Below are 17,006 nucleotides of genomic sequence, written 5' to 3'. Positions count from 1 at the left end.
ATTTCATTTTTTTTATTACTAATATTCCATCACACACACACACACACACACATACACACCACATCTTCTTTATCCATTCATCATTTTTGGGCTCTTTCCATAATTTGGCTATTGTTGATAATGATGCTATAAATACCCCCTTTGAATCTGTATTTTTGTATCCTTTAGGCAAATACGTAGTTGTACAATTGCTGGATCATGGTGTAGTTCTATTGTTAACTTTTTGAGAAACCTCCACACTGTTTTCCATAGTGACTGTGCCAGTTTGCATTCCCATCAACAGTGTCAGAGGGCTCCCCTTTCTCTGCATCCTTGCCAACATCTGTTGTTTCCTGTGTTTTATTAATTTTGGTCATTCTGATAGCTGTGAGGTATTTTGATTTGTATTTCCCTGATGATGAGTGACTTTGAGCACCTTTTCATATATCTGTCAGATATCTGGATGTCTTCTTTGGAAAAATGACTATTCATGCCTTCTTTCCATTTCTTAACTGAATTATTTGTTTCATGGGTGTTCAGTTTTATAAGTTCTTTATAGATTTTGGATGCTAACCCTTTATAAGATATGTCATTTGCAAATATCCTCTCCCATTCCTTAGGCTGCTCTCAGTTTTAGTTGATAGTTTCCTTGAGTGTACAGAAACTTTTTATTTTGGTGAAGTCCCAATAATTTATTTTAGCTTTTCTTTCCCTTGCTTCCAGCAACCTGTCTAGTAAGAAGTTGCTATGACCAATGTCAAAGAGGAGGTTGCTGCCTGTGTTCTCCTCTAGGATTTGATGGTTTCCTGTCCTACATTTGTGTGTTTCATCCATTTCGAATTTATTTTTATGTATGGTGTAAGAAAGTTGCTCAGTATCATTGTTCGGCATGCTGCTGTCCAGTTTTCCCAACAATGTTTGTTGAAGAGACGTTTTTCCATTGGATATTCCTTCTTGCTCTGTTGAACTTTAGTTGACTGTATAGTTGTGGGTTTTCTAATCTGTTCCATTCATGTATGTGTCTGTTTTCGTGCCAGTAGCTTCCTGTGTTGATGACTATAGCTTTGTCATATAGTGTGAAGTTCAGTGTCATGATGCCTCCAGTTTGCTTTTCTTTTTCAAAAGCATTTTGGCTATTCAGGGTCTTTTATGGTTCCACACACATGTTAAGATTGATTGTTCTAGCTCTGTCAAGAATGCTGGTGGTATTTTGATAGGGATTGCATGAAATATGTAGATTGCTTTGGGTGGTATAGATATTTTAAAAGTGTTTGTTATTCCAATGCATGGGTATGAAATATTTTCCTGTTTATTTGTGCCCCGTTCAATATCTTTTATAAGTGTTCTATTGTTTTTAGAGAACAGATTGTTTTTCTCTTTTGTTAGGTTTATTCTTAGGTATCTTATGGGTTTTGGTGCAATTGTAAGTGGGATCAATTCCTTGATTTCTATTTCTGTGCTTTGTTATTGGAATATAGAAATGCATCATGTTTCTGTACATTGACTTTATATCCTGCAACTTTGCTGAATTCAGTGCTAGCAAACTTTTGGTGGAGTCTTTGGTTTTCTACATAGAGTATCATGTTGTCTGCAAATGGTGAATATTTGACTTCTTCCTTGCCTATATGGATACCATTTATTTCTTTGTGTTATCTGATTGCTGAGGCCAAGACTTCCACTAGTAGGTTAAATAATAATGGTGAGGGTGGATATCCCTGTCTTGTACCTGACTGTAGGGGAAAAGCTCTTAGTTTTTCCCATTGTGGATGATATGAGCTATGGGTCTTTCATATGTAGCCTTTATGATATGTGGTATGTTCCCTCTATCACTACTGTTTTGAAGGTTGTTACCATGAATGGATGTTGTATTTTGTCAGATGCTTTTTCTGCATCTATTGAGATGATCGTATGGTTCTTATCCTTTTTTCCATTAAGGTGTTGTATCACACTGGTTGATTTGCGAATATTGAACCAGCCTTGCAACCCAGGAATAAATCCCACTTGATTGTGGTTAATAATTCTTTTAATGTGTTATTGTATTTGATGTGCTATTATCGTGTTGAGAATTTTTGAATCCATGTTCATCAGGGATATTGACCTACAATTCTCTTTTTTCAGTGGAGTCTTTGTGTGATTTTGGAATCAAGGTAATGCTGGTTTGCTAGAATGAGTTTGGAAGTTTTCTTTCCATTTCTAATTTTTGGAACATTTTGTGGTAATAGGTATTAACTCTTTAATTGTCTGGTAGAAATCCCCTGGGAAGCCATCTGGATCTGTCCCTTGGTCTGGTGAAAGATTTTTTATTAGTGGTTAAATTTTTTGTTGTTGTTGGATATGGGTCTGTTCAAATTTTCTATTTCTTCCTGTTTTGTTTCTAGGAACTTTCCATTCCTTCCAGTTTGTCCAGCTTGTTGGCATATCATTTTTCATAGTAGTCTCATAATTGTTTGTATTTCTGTGATGTTGGTTGTGATCTCTCCTCTTGCATTCGTGATTTTATTTATTTGGGTCCTTTCTATTTTCTTTTTGCTAAGTTTGGCTAGAGTTTATCAATTTTATTAATTCTTTATAGGGCCAGCTCATAGTTTTTTTGATCTGTTCTACCCGTGTTTTTCTTTGTTTCTGTATTGTTCGGTTCTGCTCTAATATATTTTATTTCCCCCTCTCTGCTGGCTTTAAGCTTTATTTGCTATTCCTTTTCTAGATCCTTTAGGTGTGAGATTGAGCTGTGTATTTGAGTATTTTATTACTTTTGACATAAGCCTGTATTGCAATATACTACCCTCTAGGACCGCCACTACTGAATCCCTGAGGTTTTGGACTGTCGTCTTTTCAATTTGATTTGCTCCCGTGTATTTTTCTTATTTCATCTTTAATTTCCTGGGAAATTTAGTGGAATGTTGTTTATTCTCCATGTATTTGTGATCTTAACAAAATTTTTCTCGTGGTTGACTTCAAGTGTCATAGTGTTGGGATCTAAATATATGCATGCTATGGTTTCAATATTTTATACCTGTTGAAGGCTGATTTGTGACTCAGCATGTGATCTCTTTTGGAGAATGTACTCTTTGCCCTTGAAAAGAATGTGTGTTCTGCTGTTGTAGGATGGAATGTTCTGAATTATCTGTTAAGTCCATATGGTCCAGCGTGTCATTCAAAGTCATTGTTTCCTTGTTGATTTTCTACTTAGATATGATCTGTCCATTGTTGTAAGTGGAGTGTTAATATCTCCTACTATTATGGTATTATTTTCAGTGAGTTTCTTTATGTTTGTCATTAATTGTTTTATATATTTGGGTGCTCTCACAGTGGGGGCATAAGTAGTTAAATTAGATCTTCTTGATGGATAGACCCCCTTATATATGATACAATGCACTTCCTCATCTCTTGTTCCAGTCTTGGGTTTACAATCTAGTTTGTCTTGTATAAGTATGGCTTCTCTGGCTTTCTTTTGACATCCATTTTCATGACAGATCATTCTCCGTTCCCTCACTTGCAATCTGCAGATGTCTTTAGGTATTAAATGAGTCTCTTGTAGGCAGCATATAAATGGGTCTTGTTTTTAAGCATTCTGATAACCTATGTCTTTTGATTGGAACATTATTCTCTTTATTCATCGTGATTATTGATAGAGATGAATTTGGTGCCGTTGTGTTGCCTGTAAAATTGGCGTTTCTGGTGGTATTCTCTGTTCCTTTCTAGTCTTTGTTGCTTGGTCCTTTCCCCACTCTAAGAGTCCCCTTTAATATTTCTTGCAAGGCTGATTTAGTGATCATGAATCTTTGAGTCTTTGTCTGTCTGGGAAACACTTTATATCTCCTTCTATTCTGAATGACAGCCTTGCTGGATAAAGTATTCTTGGCTGCACATTTGTCTGAATTAGCACATTGAATTTATCTTGCCACTCCCTTCTGGCCTGCCACACTATGTACAGAGCTGTTGCAAACCTGCTCTGTTTTCCTTATAGATTAAGGAATTTCCCCCCCCCCCCCTTGTTGCTTTCAGGATTCTTTCCTTGTCTGTGTTTTCTGTGAGTCTGACTATGTCTTGGTGATGGGCAGGTTGGTTGAATTTAATAGGAGTTCTCTGCACTTCTTGAATTTTGATATCTGTTTCCTTTCCCAGATTAAGGAAGTTTTCAGCTATACTTTGTTCAAATAAACCTTCTGCTCATTTTTCTTCTCATCTTCTGGGACTCCTATGATATGAATGTTATTATGCTTTAAGACGTTCCTGAGATCTCCAAGTATACATTTATGATCCAATACCTTTATTTCCCACTTTCTCTCAGTTTCATCATTTTCCATAATTTTATCTTCTATTTTGCTTATTTGTTTCTCTGCATCATCTATCCTCATTGTCATTGCATCCACTTAGCTTTGCATCTCAGTTATAGCATTTTAAAATTTCTTCCTAAAAGGTTTTAGTTCTTTTATCTCTACAGTAAGAGACTCTCTGATGTCTTCTATACTTTCCTTAAGACCAAATAGAATTTTTATGATTATTGTTTTCAATTCTGGTTCCAACGACTCACTTGTATCTGTATTGATTCAATACTTGGCTGTTTCTTCTTCTTGTTCCTTTTTGGGGTGAATTACTCCATCTTGTCATTTAGTTTGGGTCACTGCTTTTTTGTTTTTTGTTTTTTTGTTAATGAGGTCTATATTATTTCTGTTCCTGTGAGTAATGGGTACATTAAGAAAAATTCCAAAAATAAAAAAAAATAGAAGGAAGCTAAATCCTATATGTGTTTTGGTCTGCTTGCTAAAGTAGCTAGATCCAAATAATGATGATAATTAATAAAACTAAAAAGGGAAGCTATATTCTATGTGTGTTTTGGTCTTCTTTTTAAAAGAAGTTTGATCAAAAAATAAGAGAAAAATAAATTAATAAAATAAAAAAGTAAAAAAAAATACAAAGGAAGCTGGATTCACAGAGTGCTTTGGAGCACTCTATGATCAGTAGACTTGGTATGTGAGAGATATTTATGCTTGTCTTCTGGGAAAGGGGCAATCTGTGTTGATTCTCAGGGGGACTTGTCCTAGTGGAGAATGCATCTGCTGGGTCCAGGAGGGTGGGGCTTGGTATCAGAGGCTCCAGCCTCCCCTGGGTGGCACTGTTTTGCTTACTGAGACTAAACAGTGTTGAAGGGGGGTGAATGGCATCGCCCCACTCTCATCCCCAGAGTGAAAACCTGGTGCCTGCCACTCTTTGGGAAGCCCTCACAGAAGAGCAAATAATCACCACTCTTATGCCCCTGGCTTCTTCTAGATGTCTGCCTTCACCCTGACTGTGTCAGAGCTGTCTGTCTGTCACAGCACAATTCTTCTTCTTCTCCTCCTCCACCCTCCTCCTCTTCCTCCTCCTCCTTCTTCTTCTTCCTCCTCCTCCTTTTCCTCCTCCTCCTCCTTCTTCTTCTTCTTCCTCCTCCTCCTCCTTCTTCTTCTTCCTCCTCCTCCTTCTTCTTCTTCTTCCTCTTCCTCCTCCTTTTCCTCCTCCTCCTCCTCCTCATAAATGTTTCTTTTTGATAGAGAGAGAGAGAGAGAGAGAGAGAAAGATTGAGAGCAGAAGAGGGTCACAGAGAGAAGGGGACAGAGGATCTGTAGCAAGCACCATGCTGACAGCAGAGAGTCTGATGCCAGGCTTGAACGCACGAACCATGAGATCATGACCTGAGCCAAACTCAGATTCTTAGCCGACTGACCCACCCAGGTGTCCCATCCTGTGTTTTCTCTAAGACACACAGCTGGGTTACAAAACTCCAAAGTTTAGACATTAGCGTGGACTTGTGCTAATCTTGTGGGGGAGTCTGTTGTGCTTTTGCTGTTTGACAGTTTGCCCCAGATATCGGTTGCATGACTCTGTAGCATTTCAGAATTTATGATCAAACTCAGCCAAAATCTGGCATTAAGGTTTGCTACCCTTCGCTGGTGTCTATGTTCTTATGCCAGTGAATAGGGCAGCACATTGGTGCCTACCAGGTTTCTGTCCCCAGAAAGGCTGTGCCACTTCTCCCAAATGCTTGGGAGCTGTTTTTCTCCAGGACATACTCAGACTATGCTGACCATTTCTGGTCTCTACCCTCCTTCCTCACTGGAGCACCACGGAACCCACCAGGCAAGACACTGGAGATGGTGTGGGCCTTCAAAACTTTAGACTCTACACTCTGCTCTTATAAAAACTCGTGATGGTCAAGCCCCCTTCTTTTCCCAGTTAATGGTTTTGGGGAAGGGTTCTTACTGTGAAATCCCCTGCAGGGACTTTCAACTTTCTCTCTCTCTGTCCCTCACACACTCTCTCCGCTCTCTCCTCTCTCCATGATCAGGGCTCCCTCCCTTTGCAACACCCACAGATGTTTTGCCCCCCAAATCAACTCTTTGCAGCTTTTGCCTTTTATGATGTGGTCACTTTTCTACCTCCACTTCTGCATTGTTGCTCTCTCCGTTCTCAAATCAATTCCTTGGGTGTTCAGATGATTTGATATTCATCTAACTGTGTTCAGGGATGAGGCAAGCTCAGGGTTCCCCTATTAGTCTGTTGTCTTAACTCCTCCTTGACAGAGAATCTAGAGTAATTGTCAGAAAGATACTCTCTTGACTTGAGAAAATAGAGGAGGACCTCAATGAGACCCTCAACAAAGAGAGAGAAAACATAAAAAAGAATCAGAGAAAGAGAGCACAATACATGAAGTTAAAAATACACGCATGGAATGAAGGGTAGACTATAGGAAGCAGAGGAATGGATCAGCAACCTGGAGGACAGGGTAATGAAAAGCAATCAAGCTTAACAGGAGAGAGAAAATAAAAACAAAATGAAAACAGACTTATGGAACTCAGAGATACCATTAAGCATAGTAACATCGGAATTATCGAAATCACAGAAGGAGAAGAGAAAGAAAAGGGGGAGGGCATTTGAAGAAATAATAGCGTAAATCTTCCCAAATCTGATGAAGGAGACAGAAATCAAGAATCAGAAGGCATAGAGAGCCTCCACAAAATCAACCCAAGGAGGTCCACATCAAGACACATAGTAATGAACATGACAAAGCATCATGATAAAAGAGAATTTTAAAACCAGCAAGAGAAAAGAAGACAGTTGGATACAACGGAAACACATAAGCTATCAGCTAATTTTTCAGCAGAAACTTTGCAGTCCAGAAGAAGTGTGATGATGTATTCAAACTGCTGAAGGAATGAGAGCTGCAAGCAAGAGCACTCTACCCACCAAGGCTATCATTCAGAATACAAATAGAGATGAAGATTTTTCCAGACAAACAAAAGTTAAAGGAATTAATGACCACAAAGCATCAGTACAAGAAATATTAAAAGGGACAGTGAGTAGAAAGGAAAGACCAAAAGTGAAGTAAGCACAAAAGCAGTAAAAATAAGGGTATCCATAAAAATCAGTCACAGAATTTACAAAATAAAAAAAACATAAATTATGACACCATATACCTAAAAAGTGGGGGGCTGCGAGAGGGAGAGGAATAAAGAATGGGCTCAAAGTGAAGTGACCAATAAGTTCACATTGACTGCTATATACAGAAGATATTATGTAGAAACTGAATGAAAACTATAAATCAAAAATTAGGAATAGCTATCAAAAAATAAAGAGGAAATGATCCAAGCATATCATTAAAGAGCCCAACTGATCATGAGGAAAAGAGCAAGAGGAGAAAGAAACAAAGAATACCAAAACAACCACAAAAGGAGTACAGAAAATGGCAATAAATACATACCAATCAGTAGATATATTGAATGTAAGTGGATTAAACGTCCTAATCCAAAGACATAGTGTGATGAGATAGATAAAAAAAAAAAGTCCGTCTCTATGTTGCCTACAAGAGACTCATTTCAGACCTAAAGACACATGCAGATTCAAAGTGAAGGCATGGAGAAGAATTTATCTAGCAAATGGATGTGAAATGAAAGCCAGGGTAGCAATACTTGTATCACGCAGAATAGTTTTTAAAATAAAAACTGTACCAAGAGACAAAGAGAGACACTATATACCACTAAAGGGAATAATCCAACAAGAAATATAACAATTGTAAATATTTCTGCACCCTACATGGAGGCACCCAAATACATAAATCAGCTAGTAACAAAAATAAAGGAAGTAGTCCATAGTAATACAATAATAGTAGGAGACTTTAACACCCCAATGACATTGATGGACAGACCATCCAAGCAGAAATTCAACAAAGAAGCAATGGCTTCGAATGACACCTTGGATCTGATAGATCTAAATGATGCATTCAGAACATTCCATCCTAAAACAGCAGAATACACAACTCTTTAAGTGCACCTGGAAGATTATCCAGAATATATATTAGGCAACAAAACAAGTCTCAATAATTTAAAAAAGATCAAAATCATACCAAGCATCTTTTTCTGACATAAGCAATATGAAACTACACATGAAACTCAAGAAAAAAAATCTGGAAAAAACATAAAATACATGGAGGTTAAATAACATGCCACTAAAGAATGAATGGGTCAAACAGGAAATCAAAGAGGAAATAAAGAAAATACATGGAGACAAAGGAAAATGAAAACACAATGGCCCAAAAGTTTGAAATGCAGCAAAGGCAGTTCTAAGAGGGACGTTTATAGAAATACATGGCTCTCTAAAGAAGCAAGATAATTATTTAAAAAATTTTTTTTAAATGTTTTATTTATTTTTGACAGAAAGAGACAGAGCATGAGCGGGGAGGGGCAGAGAGAGAGGGAGACGCAGAATCCGAAGCAGGCTCCAGGCTCCGAGTTGTTAGCACAGAGCTGGACACAGGGCTTGAACTCACAGATCACGAGATCATGACCTGAGCTGAAGTTGGAAGCTCAACCGACTGAGCCTCGGGCACCCCAGAAGCAAGATAATTATTAAACAAACAACCTAACCATACAACTAAAGGAGATAGGAAAAGGACAAATAAAAACAAAAAGCAGTGGAAGAAAGGAAACAGATAAAGATTAGAACAGAAATAATGATATGGAAAAAAAAAAAAACCACAGAAGACAGTTCAATGAAACCAGGAGGTGGTCCTTTAAAAGATCAAAAATTGATAAACACGTAGCGAGATTCATTAAAAAAAGAGCAAGCAATAGAGCAAACTCAAACAAAATCAGAAATGAAGAGGGGAAACAATAACTGACACCACTGAAATACAAGGGATTTTAAGAGAATTTTATGAAAAATTATAGGCCTCCAACTGGACAACCTATAAGTAATGGGTAGATTCCTAGAAACACATAATCCCCCCAAATGAAGTGGGAATAAATAGAAAATTTGAGCAGACCAATTACCAGCAATGAAATTGAATCAGCAGGGAGAAAATTCTGAACAAACAAAAGTCCAGGACTAACAGCTTCACAAGAAAATTCTACCAAATATTTAAAGAAATAATATCTATTCTTCTCAACTATTCCACAAAATAGGAGAGGACGGAAAGCTTCCAAATTCATTTCATGAAGCCAGCATTACCCTGATACCAAAAGCAGTTAAAGACACTACAAAAAGAGAGAACTACAGGCCAACACTTCTGATGAACAAAGATCCAAAATCCATCACAAAATATTAGCAAACCAAATCCAACAATATATTAAAAATTCATTCCTCATGATCACGTGGAATTTATTCTTGCTGTACAAGTGTCATTCAGCATTCACTAATGAATCAACACAATACATAACACCAAGAGAAAGGATAAAAACTATATGACCATTTCAGAAAATGCAGAAAAAGCATCTGACGCAGTACAACATCTATTGATGATAAAATCCTTCAACAACATAGATGTAGATGTAACATAGCTCAACATAATAACGATCGTATGTAACAGACCCACAGCTAACATCATACTTAATGGTGAAAAATTGAGAGCATTTCCCCTAAAGTCAGGAGGAAGGTAAGGATGTCCACTCTCCACTGTCACCACTTTTATTCAACATAATAGTGGAAGTGTCAGCCACAGCAATCATACAAGAGAAAGACTAAAAGGCATCCAAATTGGCCCAGAAGAAGAAAAATATTCACGATTTGCAGATGACACAATACTATACATGTAGAAACCCTAAAAACTCCTCCCCATAACAACCAGAACCAATACATGAATTCACTAAGGTCATGGGATACAAAATCAATATGGGGAAGTCCCTTGCATTTCTATACAAAGATAATGAAGCAGCAGAAAGAGAAATTAAGCAAACCATCCCATTTACAGTTGCACCAAAAATAATAACATATCTAGAAATACACTTAGTCAAAGAGGCGAAAGACCTGTACTCTGAAAACTATAACACATTGATGAAACAATTGAAGGTAACACAAAGAAAGGGAAAGATGTTCCAGGTTCATGGAATGGAAAAACAAATATTGGGAACATGGCTATACTATGCAAAGCAACCTACAGATTTAATGCAATGCTTCTCAAAATACCAACAGCATTTTTCACAAAACTGAAACAAGCAATCCTAAATTTGTATGCAAGCACCAAAGATTCTGAATGGCCAAAGCAATCTTGGGGGAAAAAAACAAAGCTGGGGGAATCACGATTCCACATTTCAAGTTATCCTACAAAGCTGTAATCAAAACAGTATGGCATTGGCACAAAAGTAGACACAGAGACCAATGCAAGAGACTAGAGAAGCCCAGAAATAAACTGACGATCTTGCGGTCAATTAATCTTTGACAAAGGAGACAAGAATATGCAATGGGAAAAAGAAAGTCTCTTTAACAAATGGTGTTGGGAAAATGGGACAGCCACATGTAAAAGATAGAAACTAGACCACTTTCTTATACCATACTGTAAGACTTGAAATCATACACATCCTAGCAAAATCCAGGCAGTAATGTCTCTGACATTATACACAGAAATTTATTTCTAACCTATTATGTCTCTGGAAGCGGGGGAAACCAAAAGAAAAATAAGCTATGGAAACTACATCAAGATAAAAAGCTTCTGCACAGCAAAGGAAGCAATCAACAAAACTAAAAGGCAGCCTATGGAATGGGAGAAAGTATTAACAAATAACATGTTTGATAAAGGATTAGTATCCAAAATATATCATGAACTTGTACAACTCAACAGCAAAAGGACAAATAATCAGAAGACATAAATAGAAGTTTCTCTGAAGAAGGAATCCAGATGGCCAACAGACATTTGAAAATATGCTCAACATCGCTGATCACCAGGGAAATGAAAATCAAAACCACAATGAGATGTCACCTCACACCAGTATTCATAGATGTTTCAGTGTCCTGCGGTCTCACTAATGGCAACTGATTCTCCCCTAAAAACATTGGTGAATTGGTGGTTGTTGATACTGTTACACAGGCAATCGAGGGACATCTGGAAAAGCAAATAGAACAAGTATTAAGAAAAACCCATGGACTCAAAATGGTGCCTTGGGTCAGACCAATTTCCCAAACCTTGTTTAACTTAACCTAACTGCAGTTCCAACCTCCCCCAGAAATGTAAGTCTTCCCCCGTCAGTGAGGAATTCTCTGTTCATCACAAGTGAGGTCCTCTCTCACACGGACCCTCTCTATCCTGCAAGAAGGTGAGATTATTTGCATGATTAGACTCCTGTCCCCCAGTTAAGGGAAGGTGACCTTCAAATCAAGCTGCTTCATTTTGTATTTGAACACAGACAGTGAGAAGTCAGAGATGTGAATGGGTTGCAGAAGGGGTAAGACAGGCAAGGAAGTCCATGGGGAGTGACCCAAGGGCACGAGGGACAGGGTGACAGCAGGGTCCAGGGTTGGGTGCTGGGGAGTCATGTGTCTTCATGGGTTACTGTCTGGATGAGGAGAAAAGGCACGAGAGGTAGGGTCCCTTTTCCATGCCACATGAGACTTGTTCCCCAGCCTGAACAGGGCCTGAATCAGGGCCTCAGGGAGCAGGATGGAGGCTGGAAGCCGAGAGGAGGGTCAGACCCGGAGGGGAAGTGAGAGTCTGAGTAGGTGTCCAGGGTCGAGGGTGGAGACTCAGGGAAGGCGTGTGTGTTGAGAAGGAAGTCAGAAGAGAGGGGCTGCGTGTGGGGAGGTTTGTGAGAACAGACGCCAAAGACCCACTTTCCGAGAGAAAGAAAGCACATCTGCAAATAAGATGTTGTTTCTGCAAATGGCGTTGCTCACAGTTCTTGTCTCAGGTGGTGACAGTGACGATGGTGAGGACGGTGGTCCTGCTCAGTGGGTGTAAAGTGTGCTTGCGCACATACGCATACCTGTGTGTGTTCGTATGTGTCCTGTGTGTTTTTGTGGGTGCACATGTGTGTCTGCACGTGTACATGTGCTTGTGTGTCTGCATGGGTGTGTAAGTACATAGGAGTATGTGCATATAGGTGCCTGTTTGTGTCTCGGTGTGTCTGCATGTGTCTGTACATCTTTTTGCATATGTGTGTATGCTTGTGCATACATATGCGACTCTGTGTGTGTGTACATATGTGCATTTGTGTCTGTGCATGTGGGCACACAGGGTGTGGGTTCCTAGCATCTGGGGAGTGAGTGGTATCAGCCTGGCTCCTTCCTGAGCACCCCTGACCCCAAGACCCTCTACTTTTCTGAACAATTGGGTACGAAACCTGGGACTCTGGGGCAGCACATGTCTCCTGAGAGAAGTACGGCTCCCTGTCCTCTAGATTTGGGCCCCTCCCTGGCAACTTTCTTTGGCATCCTCTCTCCTTCCCAGTGTCTATCTGTTCTTCTGGCACAGACTTCCAAGAGCCAATCTCTTTTCGAACCATCCTGACAACATCCTTTTGCAACCGTTCGTGGACACAGAATCAGGGCTCAGCTTGGCTGGATGAACTGCAGACTCGTGGCTGGGACAGCAAGACGGGCGCTTTCATTTTTCTGTGGCCATGGTCCAGGGGCAACTTCAGCAATGAGGAGCTAATGGAACAAGAAAAGTCATTTCACACATTCTCCATGAGATTTCCTCTGATATTTCAGGAGCATGCCAGTCAATGGCAGCTTGAATGTGAGCTCGGGTCCCTCAGGACACGTGGGATGGAGGTGGCCTGTGTGTGTCGCCATGAATTCCTTCTTCTTCTAGGAAAGAGCCTCCCCTGGCTGCTGAATATCTTGACTCCCCATCATAAAACAGAATCACACCCGTGTGTTCAGGAGGCAGAAGCCAGACCCCGAACTTGAAATGCTTCACGTCTTCTGCTATTTCCCCTCCTCTCCTTGACATCAGGCTGTGTTCTCCTGTCTCTCACCAGAGTCTCCCATGGCCTCCCCATTCCCTGGCCTCCAGCCAGAGACTCTCCTCTTCCTCACTCTGTGACTGATCCTTGAAATGTGCTTTTCTCCCCACTCAGACCCATCAGAGACATTTGTCTGTCTATGTGTTCCCTCTGCCCACTGCCTTCCCCTCACCCTTGATGATTTTATCACAGCTCCCCTGTGGAGCCCTTCCTTGTTCTCTGCCCACATCCTTCCTGTTTCTCCTCCAGCATGTGTTCCTTTCTCAGTAATTTACCTTTCTTCTGCCTCCAGCGACCACCACTTCCCCTCTGTCTGAGTCTCCACTCAAACCAAATTTGTTCCATTCTGTCCAATGCCCTCAACTTCTCCTCTGCTTCCTCCGTCCTTTGCTTCCACTCATCTCCTTTCATCTCTTTCCCTCTCCCTTTCCTGTAACTCACATTCTCTCTTCCCGGATCCCTTTCAGGTACAGCTGGCAAGAGGCTGCGATTCTCACTTTGGAGAGGCATCAGCAGGCTTCATGCAGATTGCGTATCAAGGACCAGATCTCGTGAACTTCCAGAACACGTCATGGTGGCCATCTCCAAAGGGAGGAAGGAGAGCTCAGCAGGTCTCCAAACTATTCAATCAGTACCATGTGGTCAACTTACGAATACAAGCAAATATTAGTGACATCTGCCCCCATTTCCTCTTGGGTCTTCTTGAGGCAGGGAAGGCAGACCTTCAGTGACAAGGTCAGTCCTGCTCCCTCTCTCCAAGCATTATCTCTCTGTGCACTCATAAATTTGCACCATATTCTCAAATTTGGTGGAGTAGGGGCCAAGAGGGTCAGGGGATGATGGTAACAGGTTCCTAGAGGTGGAAAGATGTGTATTTCTAATGTGATGTGAAGACGTACCCTCTCAGTCTGAGAATGCCTTCCTGTCTCTGCAGTGAGGCCAGAGGCCTGGCTGTCCACTGGCCCAAGTCCGGGGCCTGGCCATCTGCTCCTCGTGTGCCACGTCTCTGGCTTCTACCCAAGCCAGTATGGGTGATGTGGATGCGGGGTGAGGAGGAGCACCAGGGAACCCGGCGAGGTGACATCTTGCCCCATGCTGACGGGACATGGTATCTTGAGACGTCCTTGGATGTGGAAGCCAGAGAGGCAGCTGGCCTGTCTTGCCGAGTGAGACACAGCAGTCTAGGAGGCCAGGACGTGGTCCTCTACTGGGGTGAGAAAGGGTAGGGGTCCAGCTGGGAAAAGGGGTGGGTGGTCCTGAAGCAGACTAGGAGAGTGAGATGAAACATTTGGGATTCTAGGGACCGCAGATCATAAAGGACATAAAATTAATAACGCAAGAAATGGAGAGCTGAAGGTGAGGATCCTACAGTTGTGGGAGGAAGCAGAGTGTTTGGTGAGGTGTCCATCTCTGAGCAGGGATGGGAAACGAGAAGGAGGAAGGGTGGCTGGTGAGGCAGAGGGTGACAGGAGCAAAAAGGACCAGGAAGGTGCAGTTGAACCCAAGATGGATGGGAATTGACACCGTCTGCACCAAACCCACAGAGCAGCACCACTCGGTGGGCTTGGTCTTCCTGGCGGTGATCGTGCCCCTGGTGCTTCTGGCAGGTCTTGTGTTCTGGCTCTGGAAGCGTCGGTAAGTCTGGAACCACCTTCCTGCTCTTTCCCATGTGTCTCCTTACCTTCCTCTCTGTCCTCAGCCCTCTACCTCCCCGTGCCCCTCTCCCTGCTGTCCTCACCTACACCCGCTGCAGAGCAATTTCCAATTTGATCTTCCCAGGAAAACACACTGGAGACATCGGTTCACTGGTCTCCCTTTAGAGCAAGATCCCGGCAGCCCAGGAGTCAGGACATACTTAAACCCAGCTCAGTGGTGATGGATTTGCAAGTCTCTGTGTGCAACTTTTGTCTTTTCTCTCTGCTCGATGATGGGTTGTCAAGATGAGTTAAGTGTAATTTAGCAGGATTTCTTGTTCTGACGTGACGCTGGGGCTTAAATCTCTAATTTATCTCAGAGTAAGATGAAGTCCGAGTACCTCCATGGGTCACAGGCATCTGTGTCACTTCCTCCAGGGAGTCTTCCCTCATCCACAAGAGGAAGTGGTCTCTGCCTTGTGTGAATTTCCGCCACTCTAACCTGCACTGTGGATAATCTGCACCTCACTTCCCATCCTTTTTGCCCCACACTTACATCCTTTTTCCCTTCCAATTCCTAGGTCTCTTGAGTGCAAAGCCCGTGTCTTTCTAATATTTGTATCCTTGGCAAGGAAACTCACCTGCAGGGCATATGTCCTCAATAAAAGTCTGTGTTGAATTTATGCCAATTTCATAGTTTTTTCTTTTTGCTTCCTGTCGTTTTTGTAGTAGTTGAGACGTTTGATGTTCTTCTTGTTAAAAGTCTTCTCTCACTTTGCCTGGAGACTTGACACTCTCATTGTTCCTTGGGAACATCTGTGAGCCTCTGAGGAAAACACAGTTTTGTTTGTGAACAGTCTTATTCTTTAAACACAGACACCTGTTGGAGTGGACCTGTTGTGGATAAAAGGAGGAGGGCACATGCAGGTCCTGGCTGTTTGAGGCCCTCAGGACAGCAGCAGAGATGTCACCCTGGGGCTTGTTGGCAATATAGGGGCTTGGCCTCAGCTGAGGTTCACTGCATCACAATTTGCATTTTAGCAAAACCAGCAGGGGATCCACAGGTGCACAAATGTGGTGCCTGAGAGGTAGCAGTGCGAGTAAGTCCCTGGAGGGAAATGAGTGGGTCCAGAAAAGCCAGTAAGAGTGTTGTGCTCAGGAATGAACGGGGGTCCGGCAGGGAGAGGGCATACAGAGCATCCTCACATTGGTGGCTGCTGTGTCCCAGTCCCTGAGGACATGGAATCAGCCACAGTGAGCCGTTGCTCCTGGAGTTAATAGGGGGTTGGTATCATGGGAGCTTCTGCCTGCAACACTTGCCCACTGATGAATACACAGCCTTGTTTCCTGTGTGTTTTTGATTAAAGACACCTTATTTTACACACACACACACACACACACACACACACATCCAAATAATTTATTGTATGTTGCATTTCCCTATCCTGAAATACCAGCTCAGAACTGTGACATTTCCAGACCTGGTTACTTTGATCCCCAGTGTCTTTGGCTTTCAACTTCACAACTGTGCTACCCATGATGCCTTTAGAAACAGCTAGAAATCATCATCATCATCTCATGAATCCTCATATTGAGCTCTTTCCCCCTCTTTTCCGTGGCATCATCATAACATCCTAGATGTTCCTTTAACATTTTCTTAGGTGGCTCCACATAGACATCAAGAATTTCCTTTTCCTGGATTTACTGCATTGTTGATTCATTACCACTGAACTCAAAGGCACAGGACTCTGCATCGCGAGCCTGAGCAGGACCTACCTGCACAGGAGTTTTGTCAGTGAGGCTCATCTCACCTTCTTGTGCTTAGGAACACCAGTCAGCCCTGCAGCTCTGGGCTTCAGGGCCTTTTGAAACACTGAAATCGCCAGGAAAGTGCATGTAAATGCAGAAAATGTGGCACCAAATAGACACTGAAAAGGACACATGTTTACAGTGTGGGACTTACCATGGAAATGCAGAGCAGCAACTTGTTCAGCCTCACAGGACACATGCGATGGGTGACACATATCAGAGCACTCACCCTGCCATTCATTATGAATAGCAGTGAGCTGGTGGGTCTGGGGGTTACAAATCCATGTCACTAGGTGGGTCCATTAGCACAGACAGCCTCTGTGGATAATTGACTATTTCAATGGCAGTGCTAGTGGAGATGTCCATGGTTAGA

The 17,006-nt window shown here is 41.7% G+C and overlaps 1 pseudogene; it reads left to right on the top strand.

Moving 5' to 3' along the window:
- Nucleotides 1-11,133: 11,133 nt before the first annotated feature.
- LOC122476404 lies at nucleotides 11,134-15,513 on the top strand (annotated as a pseudogene).
- Nucleotides 15,514-17,006: the final 1,493 nt, after the last annotated feature.

The sequence above is a fragment of the Prionailurus bengalensis genome, chromosome E4 (assembly GCF_016509475.1).
Source record: "Prionailurus bengalensis isolate Pbe53 chromosome E4, Fcat_Pben_1.1_paternal_pri, whole genome shotgun sequence".
Classification (NCBI taxonomy): Eukaryota; Metazoa; Chordata; class Mammalia; order Carnivora; family Felidae; genus Prionailurus; species Prionailurus bengalensis.
Note: the sequence above shows the minus strand (reverse complement) of the source record. Positions and strands in the feature narration are given on the sequence as shown.